Here is a 27,416-nt window from a genome sequence, read left to right as displayed (position 1 = left end):
GGTATTTTCATAGTGTACTTCTCTGGCATGTTGGTCCCAGGATGGAGAGAGAATTCAGGTACAATCACGTTCATTTGCAGATACCTGCTGCTTTGTCATTTTATGGACATAAAAGTTTCCTTCCTGACTTGCTATCCCTGTCTCCACTTTGCACAATCCTGCTGTGTGAATATGGTATCAACACTTTAAAAGGAGGAGAGAAGAGGGGAGACAATTATGCATTTTCAAAATGCTGAGGCAGGGCAGAGAGCAGACTTGAAATAAAGTGATGACAGGAAGAAGAACAGATTAGAAAACAGGAGGTGAATTTACAGCTTTGGACAATGACATGAGAAAATGGAATGAGAGGGGGGAAAAGGCATAGGTTAGCCAGGGAAGTTTAATCATCATTTATTAATGAAGGCATGAAAAAGAAGAAATATAGGTAATAGGAACAACAGATAAAAAGGAGGGAGAGGATAGGAGAGAGCATGAAGAGTCCAGAGAAGAGGAAGAGAATGCACACCTACCCTCCCATTTCCTGTTTTTTTCTGTTTCATTCCTCATTACAAGTAAATTAATCACTCCCGAGAAAACCAGACAGATCAAGCAAGAGAAAAGAGGGATTCCCAAAATGAGCATGCAAAGGACTTGTTTACTATTTATACTAATAGTTCAAACCATAGAATAGAATCAGAAAATTATAGAATCATTCAGGTTAGAAAAGAACTTTAAGATTATCAAGTCCAACTGTTAACCTAACACTGCCAAGTCCACCACTAAACCATGTCCTTAAGCACCACATCTACACGTCTTTTAAATACCTCCAGGCATGGTGGCTCAATCACTTTCCTGGGCAGCCTGTTCCAACGCTTGACAAACCGTTCAGTGAAGAAATTTTTCCCAATACCCCATCTAAACCTCCCCTGGCACAACTTGAGGCCATTTCCTTTTGTTCTATCACTTGTTCCTTGGGAGAAGAGACCGACCCCCACCTCACTACAACCTCCTTTCAGGTAGTTGGGGAGAGCAATAAGGTCTCCCCTCAGTCTCCTTTTCTCCAGGCTGAACAACCCCAGTTCCCTCAGCTGCTCCTCATAGGATTTGTGTTCTAGACCCTTCACCAGCTTTATTGCCCTTCTCTGGACACTCTCCAGCACCTCAATGTCTCTCTTGTAGTGAGGGGCCAAAACTGAACACAGTACTCGAGGTGCGGCCTCACCAGTGCTGAGTACAGGGGGACAATCGCTTCCCTGCTCCTGCTGGCCACACTATTTCTGACACAGGCCAGGATGCCGTTGGCCTTCTTGGCCACCTGGGCGCACTGCTGGCTCATGTTCAGCCGGCTGTTGACCAGCACCCCCAGGTCCTTTTCTGCCGGGCACCTTTCCAGCCACTCTTCCCCCAGCCTGTAGCATTGCATGGGGTTGTTATGTCCCAAGTGCAGGACCTGGCACTCAGCCTTGTTGAACCTCATGCAGCTGGCCTCGGCCCATCAATCCAGCCTGTCCCGATCCCTCTGTAGAGCCTTCCTACCCTTGAGCAGATCAACACTCCTGCCCAACTTGGTGTCATCCGCAAACTTGCTGAGGGTGCACTCGATCCCCTTGTCCAGATCATTGATAAAGATATTAAACGGAACTGGTCCCAATACTGAGCCCTGGGGAACACCAATAGTGACCGGATGCCAAGTGGATTGAACTCCATTCACCACCACTCTTTGGGCCCAGCCGTCCACACAGTTTTTTACCCAGCAAGGAGTACACCCATCCAAGCCATGAGCAGCCAGTTTCTCCAGAAGAATGCTGTGGGAAATGGTCTCAAAGGCTTTACTAAAGTCTAGGTAGGCAACATCCACAGCCTTTCCCTCATCCACTAAGTGGGTCACCTGTTCATAGAAGAAGATCAGGTTAGTCAAGCAGGACCTGCTTGTCATAAACCCATGCTGACCGGGCCTGATCACCTAGTAGTCTGTACCTGCTGTGTGATGGCACTCATGATGATCTGCTCCATAAACTTCCCTGTCACCAAGGTCAGACTGACAGGCCTGTATTTCCGTGGATCCTCTTTCCAGCCCTTCTTGTCACTTTTGCTAACCTCCAGTCAACTATGCCCTCCTTGGTTGGCCAGGACTGCTGATAAATGATGGAAAGTGGCTCAGTGAGCACTTCCACCAGCTCCCTCAGTACCCTAGGGTGGATCCCATTTGGCCCCATAGACCTGTGTGTGTCTAAGTGGTGTAGCAGGTCACTAACCATTTCCCCTTGGATTATGGGGGCTTCATGATGCTCCCTGTCCCTGTCTTCCAGCTCAGGGAGCAGGGTACCTGGAGAACAACTGATCTTACTATTAAAGACTGAGGCAAAGAAGGCATTAAGTACCTCAGCCTTTTCCTCATCCTCTGTCACTATGTTTCCCTCCGCATCCAATAAAGGATGGAGATTCTCCTTAGCCCTCCTTTTGTTGCTAATGTATTTACAGAAACATTTTTTATTGCCTTTTATGACAGCAGCCAGATTAAGTTCTAGTTGGGCTTTGGACCTTCTGATGTTCTCCCTGCATAACCTCACAACATCCTTGTAGTCCTCCTGAGTGGCCTGCCCCTTCTTCCAAAGGTCATAAACTCTCCTTTTTTTCTCCTGAGTTCCAGCCAAAGCTTTCTCTCTTCATCCAGGCCAGCCTTCTTCCCCACCGGCTCGTGTTTCAGTACATGGGGACAGCCTGCTCCTGCATCTTTAAGATTTCCTTCTTGAAGAATTTCCAGACTTCCTGGACTCATTTGCTCTTCAGGACATCCTCCCAAGGGACTCTGTCAACCAGACTCCTAAACAGGCAAAGTCTGCCCTCTGGAAGTCCAAGGTGGCAGTTCTGCTGACCTCTCTCCTTAGTTCTCTGAGAAATGAAAACTTGAATAGAAAACCATGAGAAGTACCACATCCCTGATAGGCAAGTTCATAGGAAAATGGTGCTTTTGATGACTGGCAGCAATTTCTAGAATATTAATTAGGCCAGTAGATTGCAACAAAAACTGTAAATTAAATAACTACATACACAAAACTGCTTTAAAGCTTGGGAAAGGTGTATTGGCATTGTTTTGTTTCTTTTTTTCCCTTCACTTAGGAAATTTGCAGCAGCATCAAATTAAAGACAGCCTGGGTACCAATCACATAGTACATGATTTTCTTTTCTGTCCATCTCTGCACATGAGTCCTGTCAGTTCTAGGTACCATTGCACAAGTCTGTCTGTCACTGCCTCCAATGAAGTCAGAATTTCTCCCCAGTGCTTCAGACAGCAGGTTCTGCTTCTTCCTGAAGGAGCCAGAAATTCTGGCTGTAAGTTTGGAGAACTCTTGAGCTTGTTCACCTTTGAGATATTGAGCGGGCATCTAGTACCAGAGATTAAAATGCTACTGTATATTATCTTACTCTTTATGTGATGGAAGCCCAAGCTCCAGTGTGCTCCACAGAATTCTGCTCAAGAGGAAAATTCATTTTCCTGACTGCATACTAATAGATAATCCAAAGCATAAGAAACAATACATTTCATATGACCATATAAATCTTATTACAGTTTTTGGATGGCTTGAATATGTCCTGAGAGTATTTGGCTTATTAGAGCAATGGTAACACAGTCCACTTAATTTGTCTTACTCTGGAGGGAGTAGAATAAGGCACAGTCTATCGCCAACTGTGCCCTAATGGCACATAAAATAAAAAAATTTATTGGTTCATTCCTATGGTCAAAGACAAAGGAAAAATTTATGCAAGTCACCTTGAGAAGATGGGAATATGTGGTGCTTTGCTGACTTACATAGTCTTTCCACCAAAAGAAACCCACCCAAACCCCTTTGCCTTTAAGTGTAGTATCTAGGAATGAATTTAGTGACAAAATGTTTGAATTTCTAATCACAAACCAGAAAATTGAGCTAGGCTTACTGTAACTGGCATGTATTTTCTGAGTTAGGACTGAGTTTCAAGTATGTCTGGCCTGACATTTTATTTTAAATGGAATCCACATAAATACCAACAATTCCATGTCAAACCTGGTAAAGTTTTAGGTCAGAGTGAACCAAAGTCATTATTTTTGCTATAGTAGCCAAGTGCTTTTACATGACTGCCTGTTGAAGTTATATTGGTCCTCTGTGATGACAACTCTGAACTATCTATCATGTTTCCAGCACTGGTTTCTGGAAATTTTCTGGATGCCTTTATGAAGTAATTGGTCATATTAAAGAGGTTTCAGTGTTGCCTAACAGGTGAACTACTTGTCTAAACTGTGTATTTTACACTTCCAACTACAGTCTTAAAAATGCCTCCGTGAGTCTTAGCATTCTGTATAGCACCCATCAGTGTAAATGGCTTTTGGTTTTGGTTTGGGGTTTTGGTGGTTTGCCTTCCCCCCCTCCCCCAAAGATAATTCACATACATGGATGTAGGTTGGGTCAGTGTGTCTCACAAATCTACTCAAAATGGAAACCTTTTACCAAGTGTAAGACAGATAAACAGTGTGTCTTTCCCCTCTGCTTCTGCAGCTGTCTGTTCTAGGTCCCTGAATAACTAAGCATGTAAAATGCAGAAAGAAAGACATAAAAGCACTAAGATGCCCAAGGAAACCTTAGACTGCCTTGCAAGATACCTCATGTTTTACAGGAATAAAAATGTAAATTTCTGGTGATGATCCAAGCAGTAGCAATGACCTGTTGCATTTATGAGAACTCCCATAGTCCCTCCCGAAAATTTATTGTTTTCCTCCCTTCCTCTCCCTTTCTCCAAGCTCTTCATATATGCAAATTGAACTGTCTAGTCTTCAGAAAAAGACAATTTAATCTTTAAAGTGTCTGCAGCTATTAGGAATAAGAAAAAGAACATGGAAGCTACTATACTTAGTAGTCCTGTATTCTGTCTCACTGAACTAGCCATGGGAAGGACATCTTCAGAGTTCAAACTGTAATACTTGCAGAACTAGGAATAATAAGACTGGTCAAATTTAGTGTCTGTGCTTATGGGAGAATGTTTATAAAAAGCAGCCTAGCATATTAGGTAGTGTATACACAGGTGTACTTTTTTGTGTGGCACTCCAACAAAGTAGCACTCAGGAGTTACAGATAGTAGAATCCAATTATTAACAACCTTCTAGAACACGCCTTTTCTTTAACACCCAGTTTGGGTGGTTTTTTTACTTCTACTATTCAAGTCAGACACAGAAGTATTTATTTCAACTCTGAGACTCTTTGCAAATGAGATTTTTTTTTTTCTAATAACAATTACTTCAATATCAATAATCTGTCCAGAACCAAAAAGTGCCATTTCCCTTTAAATAACACTCCTAGCCCTATCTTCTCAACCTCCCCTGACCATCTGGCAGGACTATGATTATTAATTACTTTTTCTGTTAAAATCCTGTTTGTCTCATATTACCATTCTTGAACTTCCAAGATCTTGGAATGTGCTGGGTCAGATCATTCCCTCCTTCCTTTTACTGAATTGCCCATTACTTCATAAGCAATACTAGTGAAGGCAGTGGGACTGTTCTCATGATTGCATAATATTTATAATGAATGAAAATGTTAGAACCGAGTGTTGTAACCCAGATGAAATACATTTGACCCTGGGTCATGTAGGTGACCCATGTTTAAGAGCTCAGCCTTAGGCATATATAATAATGGAGGCTTGCTTTGCAGCATCTGAACGTATGCTAAGGAAAAGCAATGGAGGTAGCAGAAGAGATGGCAGCAAGAATATCTGTGGTCAGAACTTTCAAAGCCCTTGACCACAAAGGTGATCATTGAGGATTTTTGTCTGGAGCAGCATTTAGAGCTGTTGCGGGTAACAGAAGAGCCAGGCAGGTCTCATTCTGCCCCTCGTGAAAGTCTTCAGCCAGCTCCTTGAAGCAATGTGGATAGAAAGAGGGAATGACAAAGAGGATTGCACATCTTGTAAGGAGTAACAATGCAAAACAGTGCATTTTCACCTCTTGTGCTGGGTAAAAAACAAACACACTTAAAATAACTCTAGCTAAAGGCCCTGAGCAAGTAACCCAATTGTATCTGATTTCCTTTTGCTCTTTTAAAATGGTTAGAGGCATGCAACAATATGAAGCTTAGTAGCAGGTAAAACTAAGAAAGATTTGTAACTGGCATGGAACTGTAAACCTGAAAAATGACTACTCCTCTGCCTCCCTTTTACTCTTCAAATAAAAGCAGCTGCAATATTAGCACAATTGAATGTGTGTAAGAATAGCCAGGGGCTTTCCTCAGGGTACTGAAAAAAATCACCTAGATTTACCATTCCTGAGACTTTTCTCTATGGTAGGACACAGGTTCAGATTAAATCACCAATGTATCTAAGAATCTATTTTTATTTAAATTCAGTAACTTAATGTATACTGAATTCTGAATATTCATACCTCTATACCTATATTGAAAGCATACTCTTTGTAGATTAACAAATCTAACAAAGACATAACCTTAATTACATTAAACTTTTTTATGAAAAATGTGCCTTAAATATTTCTGTGTGCTAATAAAAATCTATTAAATATAATGATCTTCCATAAAATAATGCTTGTATTGCCACAACAGAAGAATATCTCATGAAGAGGGTGGTGTCACTTTTAATTATAAAGTTTAAAAAACAGTCTTGCCTATAGTTAAAGTTTACTAGTCTACTTAATGGAAAAAAAAAAGAAAAAAAAACCAACAAGCCACATCAGCCAGTGCTGAAGTCCACATACAAATCTAAACTGTTACTTTTTCTTCTCTAATTAGAGGAGAAGATTGTTCAGGGGCATCTGTGAGTGACATCTGATTGACAGGCAGCTGGTCTGGAGCAAGGTTAGTCTCACACTCACAATAAAAATTGGAACAGTGATTTCCTAAGACTGATTGTGAAAATAGTTAAACTTGAATAACACATAGAAAAGGCAACATGCTCTTAGATGGAATATTTAGGATATTTCATCCATTAAAAGAGATAATTCTGACTTACAAAGCATGAGCTGCCAGTGAAGGGACTGAATCGTCAGTGTTCACCAGCGAGATACTCTGCTTCATGTATTCCATCTGACAATATATTGCTTAAGAAAGCAGTCATGTTTTGCATCATTCGAGAAAGCAATGTAGCACAGTAGATGACTTTTAACAAGCCATTTCTATAAATATGTTGTGTATGGGAAATAAATCTTGGTATTTAAAATTACTCTGCTTAGCCTTTGTCTATGACTTGAGGAGAAAGTAGTAAATGGACAACTGTGGGGAGTGGGATTAGAGAAGGAATATATGTATGTAGGTCAGGTAAGAGGAATGCATGTGGGTTTTTATTCTCTTATAGCCCTGTCTGAAAACAAAAGTAAGAACATACACAGCATTATTCTGTAGAAATAACATACAAGCATCCACTGCAAACAGAAAAGCAAGTGTGTTCTTCAACAAAGCTCAAATGTATGTGGACACGTAAGTAGAAGAAAGCCCACCACTAGTCTTAGTCCTTATGTCCACTGGTAAAAAGGGCATATTTTCTAAAGGTAAAATTTTCTAGAACAGAATTGTTCTTAGAGAGTCCTTTAATATGCACATGGAAAATGATACAGGCATGTATCAGCACAAATTAGTTCAGCTTTTTAAATCTTGATTCTGCTCACTTTCAGTACAAAAGCAAAAATTCCCAGCCTAACAGATTGTTACATCCTTGTTAAAAGGTTTATGAGATTTAGTTCCTGGCCTTGAAGACACATTATAAAATGTGAAAAATCTCTCCCTGAAACACCTCACCACAGAAACAGTGAGGTTCTTCAGGGAAGTGAAATGTATATTCCTTAAGATGTCAACATTCCTGTATCATATCAAATTAAAACCAAGGGTTTTTAGAGTTCCTTCAATCCTTCATCCAACCATAAACATTCTGAAAGGAGACTGGAAAACTTAGTGACTTAACAAAGTGTTTTCTTCAAGATTTGGGGAGGAGGCAGGTATTTTTCAACAGGGTGAGGAGAAAATTGACATAAGTAGAGGATTTTACATACAGCAATATATGTTGATCCTCTGTTTAATGACAACATATCCATACACCTTACAGACTTTCAAGTCCTCTTGTACTTCCTTTCAGGAAATATTTTATGTTTGTTTTGTGATTTATTCTTATAATCCCAACTAAAATGTCGTTTTGTACACCTATGCTCATCCTCCAGTTTCAAGTTCTGCATGACTATGTCAAAGCTGGGAAGAACGATGAGACAGGGAATTTAAGGATCATTATCCCAAACTAGCCAATTAAAACATTTTTAATCCCTTAGTGCCAAAGCAGACACCTAAATGCATTATATTGTGTAGCATTCTGATTAACAGTGCAAATATATTTAAACCTAACACAAACTTGAGATGCATACAATGCAGTAGCTAAAAAACCACCCAGTATGTCACTGTCTACTGGAGGCAGAGCACTCTGTACACTGTGCAGCATATTGGATCTAAATTCTTTGGCAAGATCACCATTACTCTCCCTACCCTGTTTCTGTGATATTTTGGCAAGCAGTGCTGTGGTGATCAGATTTCTGCAGTAGACTGAAAACAAACAACAAAAGTAGAAAAATAAACTGTAGCAAATGTCGAGGAATTTTCTATAATTTACAATAAATTTTACACAGACAAAAGACAGGACTATATAAAAGCAGCTGCAATACAACTTTTGGAGAGCAGGAGAGGAGGTGAATTTGATCTTCTCTGGACACACAAGATACCAGTCTCAGAGGATCTTATCACCTTAGCCAGTTTCATGTGCCTCTCACAGAAGTGGGGTGAATCTCCTGTCTTGTAGTAACCTTTCTCAATCACATTTTAGGGATTCCTAGCCCAGTGTCTCTTCTATGACAGCCCTTTCAAATCCCCATTATTACAATCTCCCTGAGTCAAATTCAGAGATTATGAGACCTAAATGTAGGTATCTATATGTGATGATTAAGTGCGATCTCAGTCAGGGTCAACAAAATCTAGAGTTCACTTCTGCCTAAACATAGATGCTTAGGGCCTGTCAGGCATCCTTGGGCGTATTCCCTGATCTCCAGGTGCTGTTTCAAAAGGCCTTGTGTCATACATTTGCACTCCTGAACACATCTTAGACCCTTGGAGCACCTAGGCTGCCCTGGACACATGAGTTCAGGGAACTGAATTCTGCCCTTATTCTCTATTCTCAAGCTGAAGAGTCCTGAAAGCAGCTCCTGCTTGTGACTCAGTGTGCCTCATTTGGTCATGAGTTTCCCACTAGACCCTAGCATAACTCCACCTGCATCACTGCCCAAACCATATTCTTGTGACTGAGCATTTCCTCTGGGTTGAGTCACAGAGATGATAGAGAAGAGGAATAAGATACCAATCTTGTGATTAGTCCCTGCACCTAAGAAGCAAACAATCATGGTTCAGTTAGCTGAGGCTACAAGACAGACCATGAAACATTTGTGTGGGTCCACCCTTAAGAAAGAAATGTCATTACAGTGATCACACAATCCTAGAAATTTAGGAGGATGGGATCACAGACAAGCATCTTATTACACTAAGCACATGTCATTACAAGTGTTATGAGAGCTGTCAATTTGTTTCTTAGAAACATTTACCTGACCTTTATTATCTCTAAAGCTTGTTTTCACCTTTATAAGAATGACAAATAGTAACATTAGACCCTGAGAATACTTAAAAAATGGCTGAGCTATTTAAGAGGTACTTCTGGGTTAAATCAGAGTAAAATGCTGTTTTTCATTCCTCACTTGTTCCATTCGTAGGCGTAGAACGGACCTTGCTGGTTCATAAAACAGTTATTCAGATGAAATTCAATGAACCTGAGAAACAAATAAGCTTCAGGTGAAGATGGATCAAGCTATAGTATTGACAATGTCATTAGTGAATGCAGTGTGGTGGATCCCACAGTACCTGTGCTGTTCTTTACAGTACCATTTCTGAGTTCATAATCTAATGCAACAAACCAACTCCAGGAACCACTAACAAGAAACTTACTTTTAATATAATGTTTCATACTTTAGGACTTTATTCTTTTCATTATGGTAAGATTTTTGCTGCTGAGAATTCACAGATTTCTTTTTCTCATCTTTGATTTTCTCAGATTTGAAAAAAATACAAGAGATTTGAAAGACTTCAGCTGCTGACAGTATCAAGGCCTTGGTTCCTCTGATATGTCTGGATTTGTGAGGGGGAGGTTCTCAAGACAGAAGGAAGAGATATCACCATGTTTTAGCAGTTACAAGAAAGTACATCAAAGTTAAGGGGATAGGTCCTAAAATATTAACTATAGTCCAGATGGCCTGCGTGGGTGAAACTCGAGAATGTTTAATGAGAAATCACACAGAACTCAGATGCTATAGAAACAAGAGACAAAACAAAAAAAGAGGAAAATGTATTACTGACTCTGCCAGACATGCTAGGCAACATTTCATAAATATCAGATGGAAGAAAGCATGATCACTCTTTCATTTGAGGTCAGGAATTACATGCCATATAGAACAGGACTAATGCACAAATTACATGATATGGTTTGAGTTTCTGCTGTCAGAAAGAGAACTGTATATTCTCCTCAGAACAGGTCTTGGCTTAGGCTACAAGTTTCTTGGAGATGTCATTGTATTGGGGTTAATTGACTCAGAATATTTTGCGTTTCTTTGACATTGGCCCTTTTTTGCTAATTAAATAGAAATGAGAAAAAGGAGCCAATTTTTTCTTTTCTTTTTTTTTTTTTTTTTTCTTTCTTTTACGTAGGAGAGGAAATCTGCTCTGCGTAGGAGACAAAGTGGGTGTGTTCCACAGATTCTGTAAAATTCACAGGGACCACTGTGGGAATGACAACATAGGCAGGAAAGTGCTAGTGAAAGACAGAGTTGCAGGGTACAAGCACAAAATTTGCCCCAGTAGTCACATCTGTTCATAAGGCTTAGCTGCAATTCTCTACACACAATGATTAACTCTGTTCATAAAGTGTTTTACCACTGCTAGACTCAATAGGTGCAAGAACATGTAAAAACTATTTTGAGTAATTTTGCTTAAGAAAAAAATGGTATTTCAAAAAGTTAAACTTGCATTTGAAAGTGAATCAATTACTTTTTCATTTTGCATCCCAGGAGCAGTACTGTGTAATAAGATATGCTATTATGAGTATATACTATTAATTCTGACATTTATCACTTAAATAATTAGCAACACTTGTTAGTAACAATTGACTGGGATTTCTTATTTTCAGTGTCACAGTGTTATCTGTTTGTGCTGCAGTGAAACTGTGTAATACTTCTACCGGAAAAATAAAAATCTGCACTCTAATAATTACGCCACTGACCTTTGGGCATCTAAATGCCTAACTTGGGGCTTTGTTAGTCAAGGACACTTTTTATGGAAAACAGACATTTTGAGGTGGCAATACAATTTTTTTAGCACATACTGCAACTATGTACACACATCTTGGTTATCTTATGCAGGTGCCTCCAGTTAGAATACATAAATCATGTCAAATGCTCTAAAAATGTATAGCCTGATAGTCTTTGAGGAAAAAATACGATTTCATGTAAATGAAATCAAACCTTACCTTTTGGAAGGACCTATGTCTCTCCATCGATGATGGAGAAGGCTACCAGCAACTAGTTTCTGAAGTCATATAACTGGTAAGTGCCTTATATAGAGGAATGAATCTGGATGTCACTAATTATTTTTCTGATATTTTAAAAAATATGTTCTTCGATTTGGGGGTTTGTTTTTGTTTTTAATAAACAACTGTATGCTATGCAACTTCTAAAGATAAGATGATGTTTTCATCTTCCCAGAAAAAAAAATATTTCAAGATAAGATATTAACAGGAAAACAGCTTCTTTTCTAATTAGTACATTTGATGCTTAGCTTCTTTTCATTACAGCACAGACAGGGGACACTTTGATCTAGATGGTTTAATCAGAGTTAAGTAGCATTAGGCCCTAATAATTTAAAAATAAGAAAATCACAAAATAGAATGTATACCTAAAAATTGATTTGATCAATACATCCTATTATAAGACATCAGTAGGAATGAAACACATTATAATTGCCACTGATATGCCATAAAACAATGTCATAAGAGTAATGAAAATGAGAAATAATGTGATACAATTAATAAGTTTCTTTTGGATTCCAAAATTAAAAGCATTGAAATACTCCAATATCAAAAAGAAGTGAAAATTCCAAGTTTTAACAAATATAATTTGTCATTGCTCTGTTTTTTTGTTGATTTAACATTTGGGTTAGGAGAATTTGAAATTATTCCTGAATCTTCTCCCTTCCCTTTTAAAAAATCCACACTGGCACACTACCTGACTAAAAGGTAGGGGTGAGGAGTGTTCACTTTTTTACAATATATGCACTGTCAAGTCTTTAAACTTACTCTGATAAAGTATGCTTAATTAACCTGTGGTACTTGTTCTTCATACAGACTTTCAAAATGCAGAACAGGTATTATCAAGGGCTAATAGAAGACCTTTTCACCATGATTTTTCATTTAAAGGTGTACTTATATTGATAGTTGATTACATTAGTGTTCTTCTATAAATAGCAGGGTATCTGCATATTCCACCAATCAGCTCTGTTTGTGGGAATTTTCATTCAAAATCTGGCACTGTGGTAAGCCAGAGCTCTGACATCTGGAACGCTCTGGGCTGACTCCAGATGGAAACAAAAATTTTAAGAAAGCAATATTTTCCAGATGTCATCTTTCTCAAAGATGGACCAGGCACCCATAGCCAAGCACATATAAACTGCAGTCGAGCACTTTTTGCCCTCAAAATTAACAACCATGGTAACTTGAAAATGAACCTATCATTCGTAGCAATGACACTGCTCTGCTCACTTACGAGATACACAGTTGTCTGATAGGTCAAAACTACACAAACAGCATTAAAATTTGGAAAAAAAGGATATGGATTATAAGTAGACATAATTCAGAAGCTACAGATTCAGATCACTATTAACGTCAACAGAGCCAAATACATTTTGATTTAAAACCTCATACATAGTTTGATCTGAAATTAGTGCCAAGATTCATCAAAAACTGTCCATTGCCATTTGCTGTGCTAATTTGAGAAATTAATGTACTTAAATATAAGTATACTTTTTTGTTTTTCTGCATTCCTGCAGATTCTCTTGAGAACACTAGAACTGGCTTATTTCCCAGACATCTCTCTAAAGGATATTCTGCTCATAGAAAACATAACATATAGTGTCCTGAAGTGAAAAGTGTGGCAGAACACTTCTGTCTGGCAAGTTTGTGAGTCAGGGGAAAGAAGTGTTTCAATCTCAACATAAGAACGATAAACTGAACTCTTGGCTAACAAAAGCCTTGAGGCTTACAAAATGACAAATAATTAAAATAAACGCTCCTTGGTCCTTTTGCCAAATAAATTCCATTATTTACTTGTTGATTAAATTTCTGCTGTTTAATATCTATAATAAAAAGCTTTTGATTTATGACTGATCAACTCTATGAACAAAGACTGTAGATCTCAATTCAATTCCTATCTCAAATAAAGCATATGGTCTGTTGTAATATCTAAAACATCAGCTAACAGCCATACTTTATCTTAAACATAGTTCACAGCTATCACCTATAAATTGAAAAGAAAGTTACTGGGATTCTGAAGAGGGAATAAGGCGTACACTTCTGTAACACTTTAAATCACAGAAAAAGATAAGGGGACTAAAGAGATATTTAGGTGCAGTATCTGGAAGCAGTATGACTGTTAGCATAGCAGAGCTAGTAAATTTTATTACATCAGAGAAGCACTTAGCTGAATTGTGTGAGTCTGCAGGTTCTGGTTAGTACTTCTTTGGTGCATGTGTCACAGCGCAATGTCAACCTGTTCACAGATTCAAGTCTATTTTTAATCAAATGATGTGTAAAGAACTACTCAAGTAGTTTCTTCTTTTTTTCTCTTTAAGGATACCTTCAAAAGAACATCCTCTGTGCTAGGCTACAGTATCCCATTCTCCCTCCTCCTTGCAATGTTCCTGGCTGCAGAATGGTACATCTAAAACAAGAAAGGTTTAGTGTTTGCTCTCCCTTACCTTAACTCTAGATTAGAGACAAAGTAGATTTCAATTCCTACACTGAAAAGAGAATAGAACCTGAGTTTCTCGCCTCATGGGTAACTATATTTAATTAGGTCTAACCACTAAGTCTAAGGGTTCAATTCATTAACCCCAGCATGCCATGTGCACATGCCTCAGTGTACTGAATGCTGATGGACCTGAACAAGCTTGACAGATCATGGATGCCTGCCTACTTTTCTTCACCAGGAACTGCAGCTCCTAGTAGCAAAGCAGGGTGGCAGCTGTGGGAACTATCTCACACAGGAATAAATTGCAGCAGACGAGCCACTTCCTTGAAAAGAATCAATCTCCTACAATCTTCTGCCTCACAGGTACTATGTGACAAAAGTCTGCACAGGGAGAGGTAGAGCAGAATACCTGACTTCTGATAAATTGACTCGGTAGAAGTTTGGACAGCCCAAAACCCGGGAGGTTCTTGGAACTATTAGTCCCAGGCAGTTAACCTGCAAAATGACATTCAGGCTCCATGAAACCTCCTGAGGGATTGGATTCTGGCTTTGACTTTTGAGTCCTCTGGTATTGTTACAAAAAGGGGCTGGTGCAGTCTTCTCCTGCTCTGTTTTTTGAGGAAATTACCTTTGGATTCAGTGCTTTGTGCAGAAGCCCAGAGTACCGATATGCACTGGATCCGCCTCAGTTCAGACTTAAGTGAAGCAATACACACTTAGTGGATATCAAACACACTTAGCTACAAGACAGGCACTAAATTGCTCAGTTTTGCCACAGTAGCCACACCTCTAGGTGTGTGCAGAAGCAAAATGATATGCCTGTAAGCAACTTCACTGAGAAAAATAGTTTGTTTATAAAATGACAAGGACCAAAGATAGTAGGCAGGATATTTTTTGAACACAGTCTTTGGATTTAAGCCTCATCAATAAAACATGAACTGTACATACACAAATATATTGCACTAGAGGATTCAAGTAAAGCATGGTTCCGTTTAAGAAAGCCTATTTCTCTGTGTGCTACTCTGATAATCTGTTTCCACTAACATTAGTGCCTTAATCACCATACCAAGTCTATTGAAAAACATTTTAAATACACATTCTTGAACTCTTTGCTAGAAAGCACTCACCTCTGTAACGACCATGGGCTATATTCCTTAGGCACTATGAAGAGGAAGTCAGAGTGAATAAAGCTGAACGGGTTTTAGCCCCTGTGGGCCTAAATTGCTTTTGAAAACGATCCTGAACATTTTGAATGCTGTTGCATAAGAGAATATTTACTCAGTAAATATCACTCAGGTGTCTTCCAGTGTAAATATGATAAATACAGCATCACAAGATTCAAGAGGAATGTCTGCCCTAGGAGCAAGGAATGCTGACAGGTTTCACACACGATGAAGGAGCAGATATCCTACTGCACATCTTCGTCCTCACCATTCACCAGTCTTACCCTCCACATTGTCTTTGAAGGATGTCACCACAAAAGATGTTTCTCTCCAAGAATGAATTCAGAAGGAGACCTAGTTTTCTTTTCTTAATGAAGTTAACTTGATTTGGAATTGCTGAAGCACAGAGAGAGTGAAAATCTGCAAAGCCATTTTGCAGATGTTTTTCATAGCAAGGCTACACTGTGGGCATGCAGGACTGACTGGAATGCCTAAGGTCAGACCTGCCTCAGAAAGCTCAACCAGATGCTCTTGACAAGCTCTATAAGCTGTTCTGGAAACACTAAGATGGGACAAAAAATTGAGAGAAACTTTCATAAATGTATCATACCCTCTGAGGACTGTATTTATGACCCACTAATGCATAGTTTGTCTTACTGCTAGTATGATCCTGATATTTGTTAGATCTAAGACTAATACATTTTTGTAACATTTTTTCCGTATTACTTGTAACAAAAAATAAGTAATTGAAAATACAAGGGAAAGGGACTGTAAATAGAGGTGCTGACAGCTTCTCATGGTTATCTTGTTCTGTCTTTTAAAACAACTACATTTTAAAATTCCCCAAACATTTACTTCTTTCCCTTGGACTGGGTGTAGCATCTAAACCACCTTTTTTTGCAATCCAATTTTTAAACTGCTCAAATAGCACAGGTTATGTGCTACTCCTGTATGACACCCACAGGCTGTCTCACATCTCAGCTCCAAACACAAGGAGACATAAATGGATGTTTTTTATCATATCTTGCCTGTAACAAACACACAAAAATGGGTGGGAAGAGTGGAGTCTCAGCTCCACTTCCTTCGTCATCAACCGACAACGGGCTATACTGCACAAAATGAAGCAAGTATTGCTCTCTCATACAGCTGCCTGAAGTAAAGTACTACCTGTCTGTGGTGCATCCCAGGGACACAAGAAGGATCTTGTATGTGGCACAGTGCCTCTTATAGCACCTTCCAGCTTCGTACAGCTTTCCCTGTCACCAAGGCCTATCTCATATTATGACACAGTCAATCCCCAATATATTTCTAAAGTTAATTTGGGGCCCAGTACTGCCCACCAGTTTAATGCTCATGAAGTGAATGAAAGATTCCTACTCGATAGGACACATAGGTGACTGAGAGACAGCCTATGATCTTGAAAAGCACCCTCACTCCAGCCACTGCATCAGCATATAGCAACTTCATAGCCTTGTTTTGATCCCAGGGAACTAAATGGAAATCACATAACCCCTTATGAAAAATTAAAGGTATAAAAGGTGCATGACTGACTGACCACAAGCTTAAAAAAATCATAAAAAGGAAAAAAGCCCAAACCTAAAAATTATTTTCCTGCTTTCAAACCCCTTCCTCCTAGTTTCAGAGTCACATCCATTCATTTATTTTCCTCTTGGAAAGAAGGAAGGTGAAATTTAAGGTATTTCTGCTGTGGGTGAGTAGCTATCAAGGGCAGCAAATGTACCAAAAATTTCTGTGTGGTTTTGAACAGTACTTCCTCCACGGCAAGACTGTTTTCAACATTCATGTTGTATAAAATACCCCAAACCCCTCCAACTGAATCTGGTGAAATTTCATTTTGCTCATATATTTAATAAAAAATTAAAGTAAAAGCATTCCATATGCAGGTCTATGTTACTAGTGGGAGCTGTGGTCATGCTAATATCAGAAACAAAAGACAGTCCTATAAATTAAGATATATGTATAAAAAAAAATAATCTGCTGTACTGGCTTAGCTGCTTAATGCTAAAGGTTGCATACTACTTTGCAGATGATTATTAGTTTTCTCCTCTGTGATTTTCACCTGCAAGCAATGTGAATGTTTGACCAGGTCTTCTGAGTACAGGGAGATATCCAGTAGAAACTAAACATCTGTAAGCACATGTAGACTGCCTTTCAAGGGAATCTCTTTCCAACTTTCTCAAACACACTTCTCATGATTACCACCTGCTGACTGAAATTTAAGTGGAATAAATGAGGAACAAAATGGGAGGTAGAATGTTTAAAAAAAGATTTGTTTGGAGGTGAAATCTTGCTACACACCTCAAATTAAAGCATGAGTCCCTAAACATATGGATCTTTAAATGTGTACTTAAGAAAAGAAACAAAAAAAAATAGAAAAGAAAGATAACTGCACAATTAGAGTATTAAGATGTTTTAATATTCAGTTCTACTAATAAGCTCAGGGATTGAGGAGTTCCTCCCAAATCTGGTACTCAGCAGAGTGATGAGTCTTCCACTCAGCTCACGACCTGACATGTCTTCAGTCCTTTGCCTCACTGCAGTGTCTGGCTGTTCACGCAATGGTACTGGAGGGGAAGGATGCGGGTCATCTTGAGTAGCACCATGCGGCACATACAGGACAAATAGGCAATCAGGCCCAGTCAGCATGGGTTTGTGACAGGCAGGTCCTGCTTAACAAGGTGACCCACTTAGTGGATGAGGGAAAGGCTGTGGATGTTGCCTACCTAGACTTTAGTAGAGCCTTTGAGACCATTTCCCACAGCATTCTTCTGGAGAAACTGGCTGCTCATGGCTTGGATGGGTGTACTCCTTGCTGGGTAAAAAACTGTGTGGACGGCTGGGCCCAAAGAGTGGTGGTGAATGGAGTTCAATCCACTTGGCATCCGGTCACTATTGGTGTTCCCCAGGGCTCAGTATTGGGACCAGTTCCGTTTAATATCTTTATCAATGATCTGGACAAGGGGATCGAGTGCACCCTCAGCAAGTTTGCGGATGACACCAAGTTGGGCAGGAGTGTTGATCTGCTCAAGGGTAGGAAGGCTCTACAGAGGGATCGGGACAGGCTGGATTGATGGGCCGAGGCCAGCTGCATGAGGTTCAACAAGGCTGAGTGCCAGGTCCTGCACTTGGGACATAACAACCCCATGCAATGCTACAGGCTGGGGGAAGAGTGGCTGGAAAGATGCCCGGCAGAAAAGGACCTGGGGGTGCTGGTCAACAGCCGGCTGAACATGAGCTAGCAGTGCGCCCAGGTGGCCAAGAAGGCCAACGGCATCCTGGCCTGTGTCAGAAATAGTGTGGCCAGCAGGAGCAGGGAAGCGATTGTCCCCCTGTACTCAGCACTGGTGAGGCCGCACCTCGAGTACTGTGTTCAGTTTTGGCCCCTCACTACAAGAGAGACATTGAGGTGCTGGAGAGTGTCCAGAGAAGGGCAATAAAGCTGGTGAAGGGTCTAGAACACAAATCCTATGAGGAGCAGCTGAGGGAACTGGGGTTGTTCAGCCTGGAGAAAAGGAGACTGAGGGGAGACCTTATTGCTCTCCCCAACTACCTGAAAGGAGGTTGTAGTGAGGTGGGGGTCGGTCTCTTCTCCCAAGGAACAAGTGATAGAACAAAAGGAAATGGCCTCAAGTTGTGCCAGGGGAGGTTTAGATGGGGTATTGGGAAAAATTTCTTCACTGAACGGTTTGTCAAGCATTGGAACAGGCTGCTCCCTGGAGGTATTTAAAAGACGTGTAGATGTGGTGCTTAAGGACATGTTTTGGTGGTGGACTTGGCAGTGTTAGGGTAACGGTTGGACTCGATAATCTTAAAGGTCTTTTCCAACCTAAATGGTTCTGTCATTCTGTGAACCTTGCTGATCATCGGAATAACTAGGGCTGAACTTACACCTAATGAAAAAAAGCAGCCACACCTTCTGTTGCAGGCAGAAGTAAATGAGATGCCAAGACAGCATCCAGGGAAAATGTGGCTGTCCATGGATTCTTGAATCAGCGTGCGCTGCAGTTTGTACTTACTATAGTGTCTGAAGGTTTGTTGATCCTGACTTTGGCTGTATGTGTGGGTGGGGAAGGTTCAAACAAGTCTTCTTACATTCTGTGCAGTGCAGGATCCAGGCTCACAATACCTTCTACTGACAGAGGAGTATCTACAATTTTGACATCACTAAAAATTTTGAGAGTGACCTAAGGAAATGGCTGTATAAAAAGTTTTTTAGAAGCCACCAACAATGACTACAGTACCTAAAGTTGATTGAAAACTCAGAGAAAAGTATCACAAAGATTCCTTCTTAACCTCAGTTTTTTTGACAAAACCCATTCATTTTATAAAATAGGTTTTCCAAATGTTTTCCTTGCATTGTCTTTTCCAGAATTTCCACATTACAGTGTCTTTTCCAAATTTATGTTATCTGGACTTAATTTTGGATTCTGTGTTAGCAAGTATCATCCCTGCTCATTCTTATTTTTTCTGGCAGAATAAAAAAAACTATTTTGAGTAACATATCTAAAGAAAGTAGATGACTCTGTTATTCCTAGTAATGGTATCAGCAGGACATTTTTCAGGTACTTTGGACAACACTTAGGAAGCTTATAGTGTTTTTCCATTGCACTACATACTCTTGACCTAAACAGATAACTTCAGTTTCCATACAAAAGGCAGAATTTTTGAACTTTCTAAAATATTGGGACTACATATAAACACATGATGTTCAAGTTTGAATGGAAAAATAATTATTTTAATTGAATCATTTATTTGGGGTGCCTGATATGTTAAGAAACATTCAAAATGATAAAAAAAAGTCCAAAATAACTATCTTCACAAATCTAGACATTAGCATACAATCAATTCTTTTCTGTACATCAGTTGATTTCATCTCTCTTCATCCTTTCTGTCCTATGTTTTGTCACACAAGTGGAGCAGTGAGATAAATCAACCATTTATTTGCTTTATTGTATAAATCTCACTGCAATAAAATGGAATTGATCACATAAAGAAGTTTAAGATGGATTTCAGTGAATCCTTGAGATGCTGTAAATTAACCATGTAAGCTGATATTATATTTCCTCAAGGGAAATACATTTTAATAGATCTTTTCTGAACATTTTCCTCCTTTAATATATTTATAAATGTTGCTACTATTCTTAATTTTTTCTAAGATGATTAAACCATTATTTTTCCCTAGTGTCATGTGTTGCAAAACAAATCAAGAAAATCTCTTCATTACTTAGAAAAATATACAGCAAAATCACCGGGAAATTTAAAATAAAGGTATGAATATATCTTCAGCAACAATTAATGTATTTTATTTTGTTTAAATCAAAATAGATGACACTGCAAAAGGATCCATGAAAATAGAAAGCCACACTGTATGTAGCATGTAATGCTATCCTGAGATAAGTTTTAAAGGAATGAAAATTGAGCTAGTCAACTCATCCTTTGCATCTAATTGATACTGTCCATAATATAGTATTTTAAATCATTAAAAAAATATATTTCATTAATTTCAAATCTGCTTGGTTTATAATACTGGAGAGTATAGTCTAAATTCCCATTGGAAAGTACACATTAATGATTGTATGTGCACAGATGTAATTTAAAACAGGACTGCTACTAACTCACAAATAGCTACTGTATGAATATTGGTAGTACAATTTCCTCTTCACTGTCATGTCTCTCTTTTGCAGAGGCCTGAACCATGAAAGTGCAGTCTCTGCTTGCTCTTGAGATCCTCTACTAAATCTGTCCAATATTTGTGAAATCATGACAATCTGTTTTAAGATAGTTATCACCCTCTGAGAAATTGGAAGCAAAACATGAATATTTTTGTACTGGTCCCCACAGTGGAAATGAACTTTAACAAAAGTAGAGAACTAGGTTAAACTATGACCATGAAGATGAAAGCACCTTCACTATCCCCAGTCTAAAACAACTTATCAAACCTGAGTAGTTTATTATGGAAATACAGGATTAAAACATCTGAAACCAGTGACAGACAAGGTAATATCCATTCCTTCAATAATCCAATAATATGTGATGAGTTTAGTTTGCTCTAAGACCATTACTTCTAGAGTGGCAACTGTCACATCTGTGTGGTTCCTAACCATCAACCCTTAAATAAAAACTGGTGTACTTTTACTATTATTACTTTCCTTTCTGGTGAACAGATGGCTGGTGAATATGGGTTGAAACACTCCATTGTCAGATAATAAACATCATCATGAGGCTGATTCATCATTAAGTGGTTTATGTGAATGAAAATCATGCATTTTTTTGGCATGGAACAAAGGCCGACAAACTTTGATTCTGACTTAGAGTATAAACTCAGGGTTACTTGTGTACAGTGATATGGATAGGGTGAAACCTAAAATATTTTTATGAGACAAACTGGTAACAGCATGGAAAATAACATTGAACTTTGTTACATAGTGTAAATGTTGACCAGAAATAGTAGGATTTGTATGGGATCCTGTAAAAAAACCATCTTCTTTATGTTTCCATAATATGATTTGGTTCACTGAAAGGAAATCCAATCAGATTAAGGGCATGGTAAATGTTTTTGGCAGTATTTTGCCTTGTTACCGTAATTTGAAGGGGCTGACTCTTCACCACCTTTAGACAAAAGAGGGCACATGTAAAATAAAACAAAAGGATGAAACAGGATAATTGATTGCAATAGTAAAGCCAGTGCCAATCTGCTAGCTCTTTTATTTTGATTACTAGACTTTCCAGATATAGAAGTAAAGGTGTGGTTTCATTATACACTATGCTAGTACAGCTATATAGTTCACTCTTAGTCTATTCTATTCTTTCCCTTCTTTCTTGCACCATACACAGTTGCTTATTCATTTGTTTCAAGTCTAATTATGGTGCAAAGAAGGAAGTGGAACAGCTCACTGATCTGTTAGAAAACGAACTCATTAAAAAAAGGGAAAAAAGACTTTCTGTCAGATCAGTGAGCTCAACTGATTTATACACACAATTGCTAGTTGCAAGAGATGGACATGAATTTCCTAGAAGAACCTTCTTTTCAGAGGCAATGTAGAACTGTACTGAATTAGGTGCAATCTTACAGTATGTCCTCAGAAAGATAAATACAAGCGTAATGACTAGGAAATGTAATATGCTAGAAAAGCTTCATGATCAAAAGTTGTTTATCTTGCAGCTTTTACATAAGCAAAATAACAATTGCTTTCTACAGAGACTTTGTACATATAGGACTCAAAGTACACCATTTCATCAGATCTGTAGGCTTCCCATATTGGACTTGGCCTTTGTAAGAACCATAAGCTTCAGCAGAAAGTTACTATATTTGAAACAATTATCACACAATTTCAAACAATGCCATTTTCATGAGGACTGAGTTTCCCATCTTCCCAGGAACAAGCCAACTATTTGCAGGCTACTATCTATTTCACAATATAATCATTCATTACCTAAAATTAACTTAACTTTACAAATGCTACATACCAGGAGTTATCTTCTTAACTTTTACTTATCTCCTTTCCTCTTCTCTTTATCTGACATACCGCTTCCCACACATTTGGAATGCTTCCCACACATTTGGAATGGAAAGTTTTGGGGCAAGTAATATCTCATGTCATATGACATGAGCTGACATAATGGCTGCCGATCATTTTAGATTATTTCTAAATAATTTCTGCATTGATTTTCTATATTAATAGGAAAAGTAACAGCTGATATCAAGGTTCAAGAAGGTAATTTGTAATTTTAAAGAGGATTGATGAGAGTCACCCAGCATCCATGAAACATTTTCCAAATAAAGTTTAATGATGAAGAGAAGTATTGGCCTTCAGTCCTTTTCATTTAACAAGCTAACAATGCTTCCTTTTCTTTGCCAGCACTGAGAACATTTTGATTTACAGTGGATAAAACAGGATAAAATGTTTACAACTCAAGCTGGACAATCTTTCTTCAGAGACAGACTAAGCATATCCAGCTCCTGGCTAAAGAACTTTGAATTTATTGTCTTATCAGAGGTCAAGCTTGTAAGCTATTGTTGCAATGGCTCAACCTGTACTGCACTGTCCATAGCACCTGGGATGAAAGGATTAGTGAATCACCTCTTTCCACTATGTGGATCAATAGATAAAACACTCTCACAGATGCCTCTGAAGTTCCCTCAGATTATGATTAATGAGTTCATGATGTTTTCCTGTTGGCTTTTCAGTTCCCTCACTTTAGTTTGAGCTAAGAAAAACCCATCGTTTCTTTGCGCTCAAGAAGCCTAATTTCCAAGTTATTTGATGGCTGCTACAGTTTTGTTGTTCATGAACAGCATACCCCACTCCAGAGAATTTGTTCAGTTTACATGACCAAGATATCTAGGTAAACACACCAGATGAATACAGGTAGCAAAAAGCAAGGAAACGTGGCTGATAAAGCATGAAAATGAACATTTTTGCTCTTAATTCAAAAAGCCACCACATTACCTTTCAGTCCAAAAGAGGCATTTCTGTTGGAAAGAACTCTTGTCATGACAAAGCAATACAGTTAAGAATATATCACATAGCCTTAAATGAAGTTCATTACCACTCAAGGAATTAATATTGTTAACTAGGAATATGAATGACCATTTTAATGCTTCTTTTGATTTGCTTAGCAAGAAGAAGTTGGCAATATCAAACAAAAGGTACTGAAAGGGATGCTTTTGAATACATGTAATCACGTTACTATTCATACATGTTACCATTTGGGTGGTAATATATGTACAGAAGGATGTACTGTCTTATCACCTAAAGGTAGCAATTTTTGCCTGTTTATTGAAATGTTTTACTTGCACCTTCTTCCAAAAATGCAAACTGTTTTCAAAAGAAACTTCAAACTAGAAGTTTTTCTGTAAAAGTTGACTTACTGAGTTGAATTACTATGTAGCTAGTTTTCCTGCATTCAAGATCAACTATATCTTCCTTCCATGACACAAAGCATTGTTCTTTGACAAAGACATTGTTTTCAATTCAACAGCTGCTTCAGGCTGTATAAATTTAGAAACCATTCTACGGTGCAAGATAGGATAAAATTCTGGAATGGCACATACCTTACACTAATGCAATACATAGAGACACCAGAGAAAATACCTGAAGGGCATTTGTGTTGACAGTGCCAGTTTAAGTAATCAAATCTTGTTGATCCACCAAGGCTGAAAAATCTTGAGGGTTTTTTTTGTTCACTGTCATATGTCTTGGTTTTAAATACTGTTACAATACTGAAATCTCCATTCTTTCAGAAGCTGGCAGTTCTGAGCATGCCACATACTGTAGTACTGAAGTGACTGAAGCAAAGCCAAACATTATATTTGTCATCATATTTCTGCATTTCCATTTTCTCCCCTGGCCCGTCATTGGAACAATTTGTCCTTGTCCTTTTCAAAAAATGCTCCCTTTCCAAATCACCCCTCAAACAGAACAAGCTGCCAAGAAGACTGAAAGGCACATACAACATGGTCATGATAGGTTGTAATGAGTGCTGTGGGTGTTAGCAATTACAATGTGTGCATTTGGTGTTCCAACTCAATAGTACTTTTCAAGATGATATTTGTACACACGGATACTTGCAGTCTATATTGTACATCATAAATAAGGATTTTCTGTAAGGTGTACTAGGCATACTGACCAGGAAGGTATAATATTGTTTTATTAGCAGGCCTCTGGTATCATTCATTTCTGCATCATTTCACTACTGTTTTTTTTCATGCATTACATTCTGATGGCATTTGCAGGCTGAGGATATATACTGATTTCTATGGGTTACATATATCTACCATATACAGCATGCTACATCCCAACAGGGGCACTCAGGTTTCTTTATGACAATTTTAGAAGAATGTATATAGGATTTAATGTGCATATCTGGATTTAGCATTTTAAATGTTATCAAAGTAGTGTTTTTACCCCAGTGACAAGCATTTTCAATACCCCAGCATCCATCTAGTTTGAGGGAGACATTTTGTTAAGCTATGTGCACACACACAGTGTGTGCTTTAATCATGTTAGGAATTACAGAAGTGCTGCCTTCCACATTTCCCGTATCTAATACAAAAAGACCTTCCACTGTTCTGATGGTATAAAAGACTGTCACTTGTGACCCCCCCATGCAGGCACCCTCTGGAGGAGGTGCTCTCTGGGAGCACCTATGCCTGGTCAGATTCTGAATCAGCAGCCCTCGAGGAGCACCTCAAAAACAATCTGGTATATGGCTTCATCTACCCCTCCAAGTCCCCTGAGAGGGCTTTCATGTTTTTTTTCTCATACAGAAGCATGGGAGTCTCTGCCCCTGCATGGATTACAGAGGCAGAAAGACATCACAGTGAAGAACCAGCACCTCCTGCCTCTTATCCTGGAGCACCCTGAATATCTGCAGTGGGCTACCTAATTCACCGTGGTGGATCTACAAGGCGCCACTATGAGCATCCTGTGATGCCATTTAGTCTCTGCAATGCTCCAGCCACATTCCAGTATTCTGTAAATGCTGTCCTGAGGGACTTGCTTCATAGCTATGCCACAGTATACCTAGATAACAACCTGGTATTCTGCACCTCTTGAGAAGTATGCATTGAAGGCATCCAGGACATTTTTGATCACATGCAGCAGTGCTGACTCTGTGTCAAATTGAAGAAATGCTCCTTTCACCAACAGGGGCTGGAGTTCCTGGGGTAACTATGGGCAACATTGACTTGCACATAGACTCCAAGAAGACTGATGACATCTCAAGTTAGCAGCCCCCTTCTAGCACAAGGTGCAATGGTTTTCAGGATTTACCAGCCTCTGAGGAAAGTTCATGAAGGGTATTTTGGGTATTGTGGCTGCCATAATGGCACTCACCCAAAAGAGGGCTTGATTTTCATGGATGCCTGAAGGACAAGCAGCTTTTGAGAAAGTACAATGGGTACTTACTGCAGTTTTTATCCTAACCCTGGTCTTTTACTGTAGAAACAGATGCTCTAACCTGTACCTTTTTCTCTGGGTAGCTCATCCTACTGCAGGAATCATGCCTGAGATAATGAGCTCCTGGCAATCAAAGCTGCCTTTGAGGAGTGGCAGTGCACCTGTGTGGGGGCCAAAGAACTGAAAATGGTGATGACCAACCACCACAACCTGGAATAGTATTGAAAGATGAAGTGCCTCTCTCCCCACTTTGCCCACTGGACCTCCTTCTTTTCATGCTTCTCCTTACTTTCCTTTGGCATCTAGGAAGCAGAATCTCAAGGCAGATGCCTTGTCATGGAAGAAGGACCCAGACTTGGATGCACACCTCATACTTGCACCTTGTCCACTCTTTCTCTGAGTTGCTTCACTGCAGCCATGGCAGAGAATGAACTCATGGCAGTTTACCAGGCCACTGCAAATAACCTGCTTCTGGCCCAGCATTGTGATGGCACAGCTTCCACCAACCTGTAAGCAGGTGGGCAGGTAACATCCCACAGGGACTGCTGCAAACATGGCTCCGCCACTGATGCCACAGTGAATCTGAAGTTGGAAATGAGCTTCAGCACTTGAGTACCCAGTCCTGCAGGTAATGTATGGACATGCGTGGCTGATGATGTTTGGGTCTGTAACATCTGTACTTGTACCAAAAGGCCTCTGCAAAGACTGCAGGGTGTCTTACAGCCACGGTAAGAAAGGGCTGCAGTGCCTTGGTGGTATCTTAAGATCTCTCCCTCTCTAATCAAGCTATAGATGTAAACACCTGTATTGTTCCTACAGCTCTCATTGGAGCAAGTGGGTAGGAAAGATGGGTCAACATTTCCCTATCTTTCTCTTTCCCCACCCCGGATCATGTATGCAAAGGAGAAGGAAAGACCTTTCATTTTCATGTTCCAGATCTTGTGTTAGAAAATGGAGGCCCTGCCATTTGCATTGGCCCTTTGAGTAAAGTGCTGTTACACTGAGAAAGGAGAGCTGCCATGGAGTCTTTTACAGATTTCCTCCAGCTGTGCCAGTTCCTACCTAGAGACCTCCTTCTTACTTTTTCACTGCAGGCTTAATTTTTGAAATTTTATCTCTCACCACTGTTTCAGTGCACATGAGGTAAGCATAAAGGAAGAGTTGTCAAAATGTCTGTTGCATAAGTGCCTGGCACTCATGCTCTGATGGACAGTTTCTTCTCTGCCTTACATGTGAGATACCCTGTTAAAAAAAAAAAATAAAAATAAACACTATTTTTCTTGC

General features: G+C 39.3%; 1 protein-coding gene across 6 annotated transcripts in view; it reads right to left on the bottom strand.

Annotated features, from left to right (window-relative positions):
• TAFA5 (TAFA chemokine like family member 5) overlaps positions 1–27,416 on the bottom strand; it is a 436,718-nt gene that overhangs the window by 4,353 nt on the left and 404,949 nt on the right. The window lies entirely within an intron of this gene.

Source organism: Accipiter gentilis, chromosome 11, assembly GCF_929443795.1.
Source record: "Accipiter gentilis chromosome 11, bAccGen1.1, whole genome shotgun sequence".
Classification (NCBI taxonomy): Eukaryota; Metazoa; Chordata; class Aves; order Accipitriformes; family Accipitridae; genus Astur; species Astur gentilis.
Note: the sequence above shows the minus strand (reverse complement) of the source record. Positions and strands in the feature narration are given on the sequence as shown.